At 41.9% G+C, this 12,740-nt stretch overlaps 1 pseudogene; it reads left to right on the top strand.

Moving 5' to 3' along the window:
* Window positions 1-727: 727 nt before the first annotated feature.
* LOC139420524 (biogenesis of lysosome-related organelles complex 1 subunit 5-like) lies at window positions 728-10,248 on the top strand (annotated as a pseudogene).
* The last annotated feature ends 2,492 nt before the right edge of the window (window positions 10,249-12,740 follow it).

Genomic DNA, 12,740 nt, shown 5'->3' with positions numbered 1-12,740 from the left:
CTGTGTGTGGAGGTCTATGAGAACAAAGCTATATGCAATGGAGGGAAATACTTAAGCAATAAGGCAGGAGGGTGTGTGGTATATGGCCAATATACCACGGTTTATGGATGTTCTTATGCATGACACAAAGCGGAGTGCCTGGATACAGCCCTTAGTCGTGGTATATTGGTCATATACCGCAAACCCCAGAGGTGCCTTATTGCTATTATAAACAGCTTACCAACGTAATCAGCCCATCAGCATTCAGAGCTCAAACCCGATTTATAAAGAGAAATAAATGACCATAAATGTTCATCTAACTGTAACCTGTCACCTGTAGTTAATTTCATTCATTTAATTTAGTTAAGTTAAATATGACTACACATTTGAAATTGTGTAGGAATTTCTTATAAAACATTTCATGTTAAGCACATTGTTAAAGTATTGAAAAAAAATGTACACCTTTTATTCAGAAATCATGTAGATGTTATTTGTTCTGTAAATATTTCGGAAACTTTTTATTTATTCTTAAAAAAAAAAAAAAAATGAAAACACTACACTGTGTTGTTTGTCCTTGAAAAGCTATTCTATTTCAGAACGGGTGTGCAACGAAGAGACACCCACTGTTGCCGTATTCACTTAATAGACCTGTGAGACAAATGAGTCTAAACACATGACATGGCTCATGCAAGGGACTATCGCATGTGAACCTAACTGGAACCTGGGAACACAACCCTGACAGATAATAATGGGCAAAGACGGTGTCATCGTTGTTATGCCGATGTTGGCTTCGTTCTCCAACTACTTTAACGTCTACTTCTTTGCTGCAATGGATATACAGGAGAATCGTGCAATGACGGGGCATTCCGTTCGTGCAGTTTTTTGTGGCTTCAGTTCAGCTTGCGGTCCTCATTCTCAATACGTAGGCCACATTTCTTTAGGTGTAATTAATTCACTCTCAACTATTAAGAAAAAAAATCACATCCTATTCATCCTTTTACATAAAGTCAATGAAAATATAATTAATTTAAAAAATATATTTAATTACAAATGTACCAGTGAAAAATAAGGTATATATAATTCAACAACTGTAAATTAATAATGTGGGTGTATGCTTTATTGAGCAAATTGGCATTGGCAGTTTATATATGTATATATATATATATATATATATATATTTCATGGCTGTTGATGTGTTATTACATTTTTACCATCACAATAATAATGTTATACTCTTGAACTCTCAAATTCTGCGAGTGTAATACAATGTATCTATAATACATTACATTGCAGCCTATTATGCATAGGTATTTTTAGTCTTTAACAAAATATTTCATCTGTCAATATTATTTGCCTGCACAGCTGCACATCAAGGGAATATTGATTATGTCATTGTCATACTGTGTAGTGTGTATGTGTTGTCTTGTCATTATTTCATGTTCATCTGACCTTGTTTGTAGGCAATCAATTTAAAAGCACCCCAACTTATTTTCACTAACGTCAAAGTTTACTAAACGCACTCTTTTTCCAATGGGGCCCTGGAGCACTCTGTGATGGCAGTTAATCAATTGCCACAAGAACTGCTCATGACTGCAATATCTAGTAGCCTCAGATCAAAATCAATGGTGCGGATAGGCTAACAACTATTTAGCTAGGCCTGGAATTAGAGCATGTCTGAAGACTCTCTTTCATGTGGAAGTGACAATTGTGAGTAAATGCGGCCACTTCTTTCAGAACAAATGTTGGAAGTCTGAACATGCAACACTAGCCCCCCTAACAACCCCGTTCTTAACGTGGTCTTGCCAGGAGTCCTCGTCTCTAAATATGCCTACACTGAGAGGAGGTGATATATTTACATTTAGATTTAGATACTAAATTAATTTACTAAGCAGTGTCTCATTAACCAGACTGGCAATTATAAAAACTGGACCTTGTTTCCACCTAGTGGCAAATTATGTGAACAGACTTTTTCTTCAGTAAAACAAGTCTTCCTCTCCTCGGCAGAATTAGCATAACATCTCAAACTTCTTCTCCGTATATTATGTCTGCATGACTTTGAAGAATGAGCCCACTAAATCATCTAGGCTATTGGTGCGTCTGTACACGTACTGTACTTTGTACTTGTCTTTGGCTCATTCATCCCCCTTCCTCTCCCCTGTAACTATTCCCCAGGTCGTTGCTGTAAATGAGAACGTGTTCTGTCAACTTACCTGGTCAAATAATGGTTAAATAAAAATAAAACCCTGGTAGTCTTGGTGGGATACAGTGGCCCATAATATTATAATACTTCATTTACTGATTGAATGTACTATTGCACAAAAACAAGGAGATGGGGCGTGTAGTGTATAATCTCACTTTTAAAGTCATATTCAGATATCTACTATTTCCTGCTATGGCCGACATTGTACACACAGCATAATGTTTCAATTCTAAATCCATGGCAGATACACACAATAAGGTATCACACGATGAAATCCCTCAAAATGGATGGCCAAATCCTTCTAATTACCACTGTCATCAGCCTGAATGGAGTGCGGGAATTCTATAGATGTAAATGGACTATCACTCTGTTATGAGACACTTCAATTTATTGTATTATAGGCTATGCATAGGTGACTCATCAGCCTCATCCTCATTGTTAGACTTTATGTGGCTGTGGGGAACTAACTGATAAAGCCACACCATAGAACAAGACTGACATCTGCAGTCCTAACTCATGCAAGACCTCCTGTCCTCCATCATTATCATTGCATTGAGATTTACACCCTGAAATAAATGGCATTTCGTCAATAACAATACATCTGTTTAAATGCCTTATCATGCACACAGACACACAGAGAGAGAGAGAGAGAGAGGAATTTGCACATCATTATAACACTGTACATAGCCATAATATGACATTTGAAACTTCTGTGAGTGTAATGTCTACTGTTAATTTGATTGTTTATTTCACTTTTGTTTATTATCTATTTCACTTGCTTTGGCAATGCTACCATATGTTTCCCATGCCAGTAAAGCCCTTTGAATTGAATTGAGAGAGATTAAATACTAAACCATGGAAGATGGAAATGTATTGATAAATGTGTAGGCTACACCCATAGTATACATTCACAAAAGTGATGATTGATGCTATGGAACTGTACCTACTGGTACCTTATAATTTGCATTGGTAGGCCTTTAAGTGTGCTCCCCGTTTTGGGAGGTTTGGTTTGATCCAAGTCCTCGTACCCGGAAGTAATGTGAATATTTACATCAGCTGACATCAAATCAACTGACTACAATTACAGTATAGGTTTTTGTTAGAATAACCAAAAATATAGTCACATTTACGTTTGATAACTTGCATGTAAATAGCTACTAAGCATTTATATCTTCTAAAGCTAGGCAATAGCGAAAAGAGGTTGCTAAAGCCAGCAGGCTTACTCAATTCTAAACAAAGTAACGTTATTTCAAGTGTTGTCGGGATGTGTGTTTTAACGCGTGACTATGGACAAGCTAGCCACAGGTGAGTTCATTATTATGTTGCAGTTACCATAAATCGCATTTAACTTAGCTGGCTAACCTACATAACTCGAGAGAGAGAGTCATATGTTGCAGAATGTACGCATACTGCCATTCTCTTAGCTTGGGTGCCAGTCTTTTTAGCTAGCTAACATTTCACTCCATGTATGTACAACATTTGAGTAATTTTAGCAGACGCTCTTATCCAGAGCAACTTACAGTAGTGAGTGCATACATGTTTTTGCAACCCAGGCGTTGCAAGCACCATGTTCTACCAACTGAGCCACCATTTACTCTGTGTCAAATGCCAAATATTTTATTTGTATGTTTAGCATGACAGGAGTGGCAAGGATTGGAATGATAGCCAAACGGACTGGTACCAAGACTAGTAGTCTCTAACCTGGTCCCAGATCTGTTAGGCAGCCTCTAACCTGGTCCCAGATCTGTTAGGAAGCCTCTAACCTGGTCCCAGATCTGTTAGGAAGCCTCTAACCTGGTCCCAGATCTGTTAGGCAGTCTCTAACCTGGTACGAGATCTGTTAGGACGCCTCTAACCTAGTCCCAGATCTGTTAGGAAGCCTCACCGTGTCCTTGTGTGTTGTCCATTTTTTTCTCAATTCAGGAGCTAAATTGAATTGTAATTCTAATTTGACTGTCAATGACACATATGTGGAACATTTAAATTATTTTGTCTAAGGTGGGGACACAATTCCTTGAGTTTAAATGGAATTGACCACAGCTAGCCCTACTCCTCCTACAATAGAAAATAAAGTTGTTTCTTTTCAGTATATCTGACACAGAGGAGGCTGGTAATTTGATCTTTGCTAACATGCACGTTTTTTTTATTTTATTTTCAGGAAAAACTTGGATTCAGAGAGAGCCGTTTCCTGGACAACCTGAACAAAATGGTGGTGGAGACCAATGAGCAGTCGTTGCCCAAATGTTCAGAGCACATGCATAAGCACCTCTGTGAGGCCCTCACACGATGTAAGCCCCTTCCTGACCTAGCCAGTGTATTTTTCAATTGCTAACCATTGCAGTTGTAATATGGACTGATTGAATGCTATCGTAATGTTTTCCAAATGACTTGACTTGTTGTATTATTTCAATGTGCCTTAACTGATAAAGCTGGAAAGTAGTTGAATGGAACATTGTTGCTTGTGTTTTTCTACAGTGGAGGATGGGAATCCCACGTCACAGAGGATCCAGGAGAGGGAGCTATAAGCAGACCAAGTAAAGACACAGGCTCTCTTCAAAGCCCTTGATTTACCAATAGTGATTTAACCATTCACAGGCATGGATTGTGACAACAGACCAGGGCCCAGTTTCTCATTATCGATGGAACTTAGGCTTACGAGTGTATGAACAATGAATCGTACAACAACCGAAGAAGTCGCTTATGTTTCCCAAAACACTAAGCAGGGAGAACTTTCACTAAGTCTGTCATTGGAGCAGGTGTCATTACTGATAGGATCGAAAGAAAGGCAACGCTGCTCACGGATCAGCTTGGTCCATTCAAATCTTACCTTAACATTAGAATTATTCCACAATACTGACGAAGGATCACCTATAGGCTATGGCTGCAAATATTAAGGTGGCTTATTAACCTAATGCTTATGCCCAGCCTACACCTCATTGCTCACATGTTACATATCATGAAATATATTTAGGCAAAAATGACCAACAGTAGCCTACAATTAGCCAAATAGAACTCAATTGATTGAACAAGAAATAGATTTCAATATGATTGAAATGTGTAGTCTCTACTGTATTTGCCTTTTATTACAGTCATCTGGGTTTTCATTTTAGGCATTTTGTTTTATCCTTTGCTCGTCTGTAACATACGAAGACTTTGGTAACTTTGTAGTCAACTTTGTTCTGAATTTATAGGTGTTTACAGAGAGACAGATAAACATCTTGAGTGTGTTTAGCAGAGATCTTCTATGTATAAAGTTATGTGGAAGGGCGAAAAAGCACCTAACGATGCACTTAGCTCTCCACTAAGAGTGGTCTGAGGCAGTTAGTAAATAAAGATTGTTTTCAAGTGCAACTTTAGTTCTAATGGTTTTGGGAAACAACTCGGGGATTTACCAATGCTCCTACAAAGGTTCTAACGATGAACTTGGTTTTAAGATGCTTTTGGGAAACCGGGCCCAGGGGCGGATCATTTGGCACTAAACAGGAGATAGCTGTTTGAAACTGAGTACCACCCAAATCTCATTTCCAAATTTCATTTCCAATTTCATTTTTGTTTAGTTCAGATATTTTTTTTGTCTTCGGGCCTGACCCAGATCCTTGCATGTTATGCACCTTAGAGCACCCAGTTGCAGGTGACCATAGACAGACAGAAGGAGGACTGGGAGGAGGAGGTGGACGAAGAGCATACCAAGGACATCGGACGCCTCAGCATCATGTACTGCGACATGAAGAAGGATCTGGCCAAATTCTCTCACTTTCGATCCTCGATGTGTCTGTCTGTCTGCTTGAAATTAAGTTGTTGAATTTGATTGATGCGGTACTTAGTCGTTGGCACTAACAGAGGACTTCTGAGGACAAAAGTCAACAGTTTCCAGATCACAAATGACAAAGTGTGATTAACAACGTGGCATTTTCACAGCCCTTCAAAATCACAATTTTCTGGCCTGAGCACATGGAATATGTATGTCAAGTTCTGGAAAAATGTCATTTTTAAACCATAAATTACATGATTGTTCCTTGGCTGCTAAACTTCTTTTTTTAATGGAATTATGCTAGGAGGTGTTGATAGATGTGTGTTTTCTATGGTAGGGCAGATTTTCAAACCGTCAAACAATTTTGGCAACAGGGATCTTGGTCCAGGAGGGGATTGAATGTCTCTGCTGTAACCAAGAAACTTGATCTTGACATCTGGCCACTTAGCTAGCCAGGTTATTATTATTTTTATTATATATATATAAATATATATATTTTTTAATCTTTATTTAACTAGGCAAGTCAGTTGAGAACAAACTCTTATTTACAATGACGGCCTTAGTTAGCAAACCAAATGCATAGCTGAAGCCCTGAGTTGGATATAATTTGACACATCTTAGATTTCTAGCACCCCCCCCCAAAAATTTTTTTGGACAGTATTGAAAGTCATAACGTTGGTATTTTGAAATTCAACGGTATATCGCCTAAACCTAATGTTTGCCTCCAACTGAATAAGATAATAAACTGGATTTTGCCACTGATTTAGATACTTGAAGCTTCAGGCGAGTGAATGTCAGAAGTGCTATTCAAAGCTGGGGTTGTCAACGGCACAGGTCGACATCTCCAACTTTACTCACTGAGCAGTTTCCCTAACTAGGCGTGCCTCACCAACTCTTCAGATTAAGGTACAGTGAACCTTTGACATCAAGTACAGCTAGCAACCTCTCAAAATAAGTACATCAGAAATGGTTTTAGTGAAGCAAACTCAAGCTGTCAGAAATGGACATTATTTAGTGGTGTTTTCCTGGGCCTCTTTATGTACCTTGTTAAATGGAGAGGTATACGTGTAGCGCTGTATGAAGTGTTTTGGTTAAAGACAGTATTTGCACTGGGCAATGGCATGCTGTTTAGACTGATAGATGGATGGGCACGCTGACACATTCCTGACCTGCTGGGAACAGGATTAATCTTGGCAGAAAGTGGCAGAACAAATATTTTAAATGGCTCTCATGAACACAGAATGTGGGCACGGACGCCTTAAATAAGACTTCATTGTTGCGTGGGGGGGATGCAGACCTCATCAATCAGTATAAGTCAAATAAAGCGTTGCTAAACTCTGCATGACTCAAGTGTGGTTTTTTTTTTCTCTCTCGACTCGAATGTATACAACGTAGTTCAGCAATGCCTTTGACATGTCTGACAGCCGGGCTCGAACCGAGGCCCAGTATCCAATTTCAGTGGAGGTTGAGGCGCAGTCTTTTTCATTTTTGTTCGTGGTGACCCCTTTCCCTTCTGCCCGCGATGGCGGCTGCTGTCCCCTTACCCTGGGTCACCCTCTGTGAGTGACTTGACATCAGAGCAGGGCCGGTGTGTCATCAAAAGAGATCAGAGAGGGCCCGACCGTGCCAGCAGATGTTGTGGAGGTATAGTGATGTAGCCAGGGGAGCCCTGGCAGCCCAGCCAGCTAGAGCCAGACAGGGCATCACCACTTAACGAGGAGTGACAATCCGGAAACGCAGCTCAGCTCCGCCAATCTTTTCTCTGGCCCGGTTTATTTGTCGGTTTAGTGAGAAAAACTGCCTGGGTATATTCCCGAAAGGTCAACAATAAAGTCAGCGTTAGCTATTCATGAGAAAGTACTGTAAGCCTTTTCCCCCTATTAAGTCCTCTGGTGTGGTGAGAATCTGGTGCACCCCTAACGTAAGTCCGGAGGATGTCACACTGTACTGTACATAGCAGATCTCCACTCAAGGGAAGCCTGGCCTGCGGCGGTTCTTACTCAAAGTACCTCTGGAGCGTGGGCATCCCGTCTTTTACCAGATACACTCACCACTCCAGGAAGTAGAGTGTGGAGCAGGTTGGACACCGAATGACCCCGGCGTTATCGTCCCTCCGGCCCACCGCCGCGTGCCTCAAAAACCAGGGCTTGTTATTCATCTCCGATGTTTACCAAGTCATTGTGTTCTTCCTGTTATGGAAAGAGAGTGTTGATCCCAGTCGACGAGCTGGCGGCCAACGAGCTGGGGGGGGGGGGGTGTGACTATGTAAACACAGATTAGAAAATGTCTGATCACAGCCTGCCTCCATTTCTCTGAAACAAAAGAGGGGCCACATCCATGTTGTGTGTTTCAGGATGGGTTTCAGGATGGGTTTGGAGGTAGCACAAGAGTGGAGTGGAAAGAGATTCCCTAACCTCTGATATCACAGCCTGTGCTTTCTTATTGAGTATACCTAATACAACCTAGGTGCATTGAGATGGTCTCTTCTTTCATCGCCTCCACTCCGTCTGAAGTGGAGAACAAATAATGGAGCGCTGTAGCTGTTCCAGTCTGCAGCCCGCTCCACTTGTCCCATCTCCCAGCGTTCTCACACATTTCAGAACCAATAAACCCTCACTGAACTGCTGCTTCTGAAAGCCTGACAGGGGCCCTTGGCAGTACCCCCCCCCCCCCCCCCCCATTGCACTCTTCAACTTCGTCAATGAGATTTCACTCTTCCTTGCGAGGGGGCTGAAAAGGAAAACTATTTTAAAAGTCAGCGATGGAACAATGTGAGGCGGTGGACATTCATCTCCTGAGATGTAGCTTCTGTACGTGGAGGACATTCATTACAACAGCTCCTTAGATGTAGCTTTTGTACGTGGAGGACATTCATTACAACAGCTCCTGAGATGTAGCTTCTGTATGTTGAGGACATTCATTACAACAACTCCTTAGATGTAGCTTCTGTACGTGGAGGACATTCATTACAACAACTCCTTGGATGTAGCTTCTGTACGTTGAGTGCATTCATTACAACAGCTCCTGAGATGTAGCTTCTGTACGTGGAGGACATTCATTACAACAGCTCCTGAGATGTAGCTTCTGTACGTTGAGTGCATTCATTACAACAGCTCCTGAGATGTAGCTTCTGTACGTTGAGTGCATTCATTACAACAGCTCCTGAGATGTAGCTTCTGTACGTGAAGGGCATTCATTACAACAGCTCCTGAGATGTAGCTTCTGTACGTTGAGTGCATTCATTACAACAGCTCCTGAGATGTAGCTTCTGTACGTGAAGGGCATTCATTACAACAGCTCCTGAGATGTAGCTTCTGTACGTTGAGTGCATTCATTACAACAGCTCCTGAGATGTAGCTTCTGTACGTTGAGTGCATTCATTACAACAGCTCCTGAGATGTAGCTTCTGTACGTGGAGGACATTCATTACAACAGCTCCTGAGATGTAGCTTCTGTACGTTGAGTGCATTCATTACAACAGCTCCTGAGATGTAGCTTCTGTACGTTGAGTGCATTCATTACAACAGCTCCTGAGATGTAGCTTCTGTACGTTGAGTGCATTCATTACAACAGCTCCTGAGATGTAGCTTTTGTATGTCCGCTCTCCTCCATTGTATCATATAATAGGCCTCTCACTCAATTACTGTGGGGTCCAAATGAAAACGGCAATGAACAATTGGGTGTGCTTCCAAGTTAATAACCTAGTATTACAACACCACAGAGAGCCGGTGGATGGGTCCTGTCAGGATGCTGATGCACATGGTAATATGAATTCTTTGGCAGTGGCAAACGATCACCCTGAGAATTACTAAGTGGCGAGAATAAGCTCTGAGGGCGTACATTTGGGTCGTTTAGCAGACTCTCTTATCCAGTGTGACTTACAGTTAGTGCATTCATCTTAAAATATGTGGTTGTCCCTCCTAGTCATAGTCATAGTCATAGTAAGTACATTTTCCATCAATAAAGTAGTTATCAGCACAGTCAGAGCTAGAAGACGGGTGGGGGGTGGTGGGGTGGGGGGCTGCCCTCCCATAGGGGTGGGAAGGTCAAGAGACCAGAGGTGGCAGAATGAAGTGCTTGGGTTGGGGTGTAGGGTTTAAACATAACCTGAAGATAGAGGGGCACTTCCTCTTGCTTCTCTGTAGACAAGTACCGTGGCCTTGAAGAGGATGTGATCTTCGACTGGAAGCCAATGGAGTGTGCCGAGGAGTGGGGTGACATGGGAAGGTTGAACACCAGGCGGGCTGCAGTATTCTGGATAAATTGCAGGGGTTTGATGGCACAAGCGGGGAGCCCAGCCAACAGCGAGTGGCAGTAGTCCAGAAGAGAGATGATAAATTCCTGGATTAGGACCTGAGCTGCTTCCTGTGTAAGATAGGGTCGTACTCTACAGATATAGTAGAACTTTGACAACTCCAATACCATGGAGTTGTCAACCGTGATGGAGACGTCTTGGAGCGGGCAGGCATTCCTAAGGGAGGAAGAGCAGCTCCTTCTTGTCGAGGTTGAGCTTGAGGTGGTGGACTAACATATCAGCTGAGACTGACAGAGTAGTGTGTCAGACACGCAGAGTAGCGTGTCAGAAGGGGGAAATGGAAAAAAGGTAGTTGAGTGTCATCCGTATTAAGAAATGTATATTTTTCTGAGGGGAAGTATGGTTATCCTCAGACACTGCTAGTTTAAAAAATGACAACGAGGTGGCATATGAAAACAGTTAGACAGGGACTCAAATGGAATTCTCTCACTCACACTTCACCTAGAAAATACCTAATAGGGCACCCATTTTACCATGTAGTGTTTTTGGTCGGCTCGGGCACAGCCTCGCGCTACTAGTCCTGCCAAGTCCAATAAACCCAGATAAGGGCCAGCAAAAACAAACACTTTCCTCCGGTCAGTCAATAACAGACAGAACAATGGTCAGCGAGGTTGCAGGGAATGGCTTGTCATCACTGGCCGGCCTCTACTGGGAACATGCCGCTTGTTGTTTGTCTACAAGTTGTGGAATGTCTGGATCCTTTGCCAACTACATACCTCTACAGACGTTTTTTTATTTTCATATAACATGTACTATTTATAAATAATGACTATTTAAAAGGTTTTTGTCACCCCCAACGTCTAACCAATGTAGGTTCTAGATATTTTAGTCTGGCAGGCTATCGGGTCATTCCCATGGCAGGCTATCGGGTCATTCCCATGGCTGGCTATCGGGTCATTCCCATGGCAGGCTATCAGGTCATTCCCATGGCAGGCTATCGGGTCATTCCCATGGCAGGCTATCGGGTCATTCCCATGGCAGGCTATCGGGTCATTCCCATGGCAGGCTATCGGGTCATTCCCATGGCAAGCTATCAGGTCATTCCCATGGCAGGCTATCAGGTCATTCCCATGGCCGGAAATCTCCCAGATATTTCTCTTCTACTTCTCTTCTCTGTGTCGTTGGGAATGACGACGGAAAGGGGAAGAACCTTTCGGGGCGGCAGGGTAGCCTAGTGGTTAGAGCGTTGGACTAGTAACCGGAAGGTTGCTAGTTCAAACCCCCGAGCTGACAAGGTACAAATCTGTCGTTCTGCCCCTGAACAGGCAGTTAACCCACTAGGCCGTCATTGAAAATAAGAATTTGTTCTTAACTGACTTGCCTAGTTAAATAAAGGTAAAAAAAATAAATAAAAAAATTAAAAAACCACAATGATTCCTCTGTGTCTCCCAGTAAGTTAGTTGATAACAGGATGTGTCTTCAGGGGACAGTGGAGATCTATGGTTGTTATCAGACAGGTGTTTTTAAACTACTGCTTATTGTTCGATAACAGGTAATGGATGAGCTTTTAATGACCACAATAACAGTGACCTGTCACAATACAGAAGAATGTGAAGTATTAACCTAATTCTGAGTTTCAAGAATGTCTCTCAATCAAGTATGCATCAAACATTGTTAGACCATGATACCCGTAGGCAAGTGTGGCCTGAAACCGAAGGACCATTTTTAACAAAGGACAGAAAAGGCCACAGTATCTACCACCTGCTTAATGGAAAATTCCACCTCAAAATAATCGTTTGGTATTTGTTTCATTAGTCCATTGTTGACATAGTCCCAAAATTGTTTGCTTGTCAGCAATCAAGTTTTCAAGATATGTACCTTTCAAAATTCTAAAATCATCCCTGTACGATGCAAAACGCACGTTGGGCAACTGAACCTGGGAGAGTGACATATAAAGTGAAGGAAATGATGAAGGTAATGGAGTCCAGGTGTGAATCATAATGAGTGCCAGGTGTGCTTAATGATGAATCCCAGGATCGGTGGTTCGTACTCTGGCGACGTCGTACGCCGGAGGGGAGAAGCAGGAACAGACGTGACACATATAACTCATTTTTACCAAACTTGTATTTTTTTGTGTCAGCAATTGGTTCATTGTTCTTATCGCTCGGCAGTTATCCCACATCGCCTTCTCTGAGTGAACAAAAAACCTAGTACACCAATACATTAATTAGGGCATGTAGGGATAAACTTGATTACTTTACCTGACTTACCTCTAAACTTAGTACTCGGTGTTGTACAGTAGGATGAATTTACATCCTCCCTTGAAAACGTTTCCCATTTTGATGTTGTGAAATAAAGTAAGTGATTTAATGAAATCTATCGTTAAACGATCATGGGGAAATCCTTTCCCAACCATTTCATCAGTTGTTTATCGCTCGTTGTCGGCATATTGATGATTTAAGGAAATAATTCAACGAACAGAGATGTAATAGCTGGACGTAATATAAAAGATGATTCAGGAGCCTTCTCCTGGTGAGTGAAGTAGCAGGGACGGT

Source organism: Oncorhynchus clarkii, chromosome 11 (assembly GCF_045791955.1).
Source record: "Oncorhynchus clarkii lewisi isolate Uvic-CL-2024 chromosome 11, UVic_Ocla_1.0, whole genome shotgun sequence".
NCBI lineage: Eukaryota > Metazoa > Chordata > Actinopteri > Salmoniformes > Salmonidae > Oncorhynchus > Oncorhynchus clarkii.
This window is presented reverse-complemented; position numbering and strand designations above follow the sequence as displayed.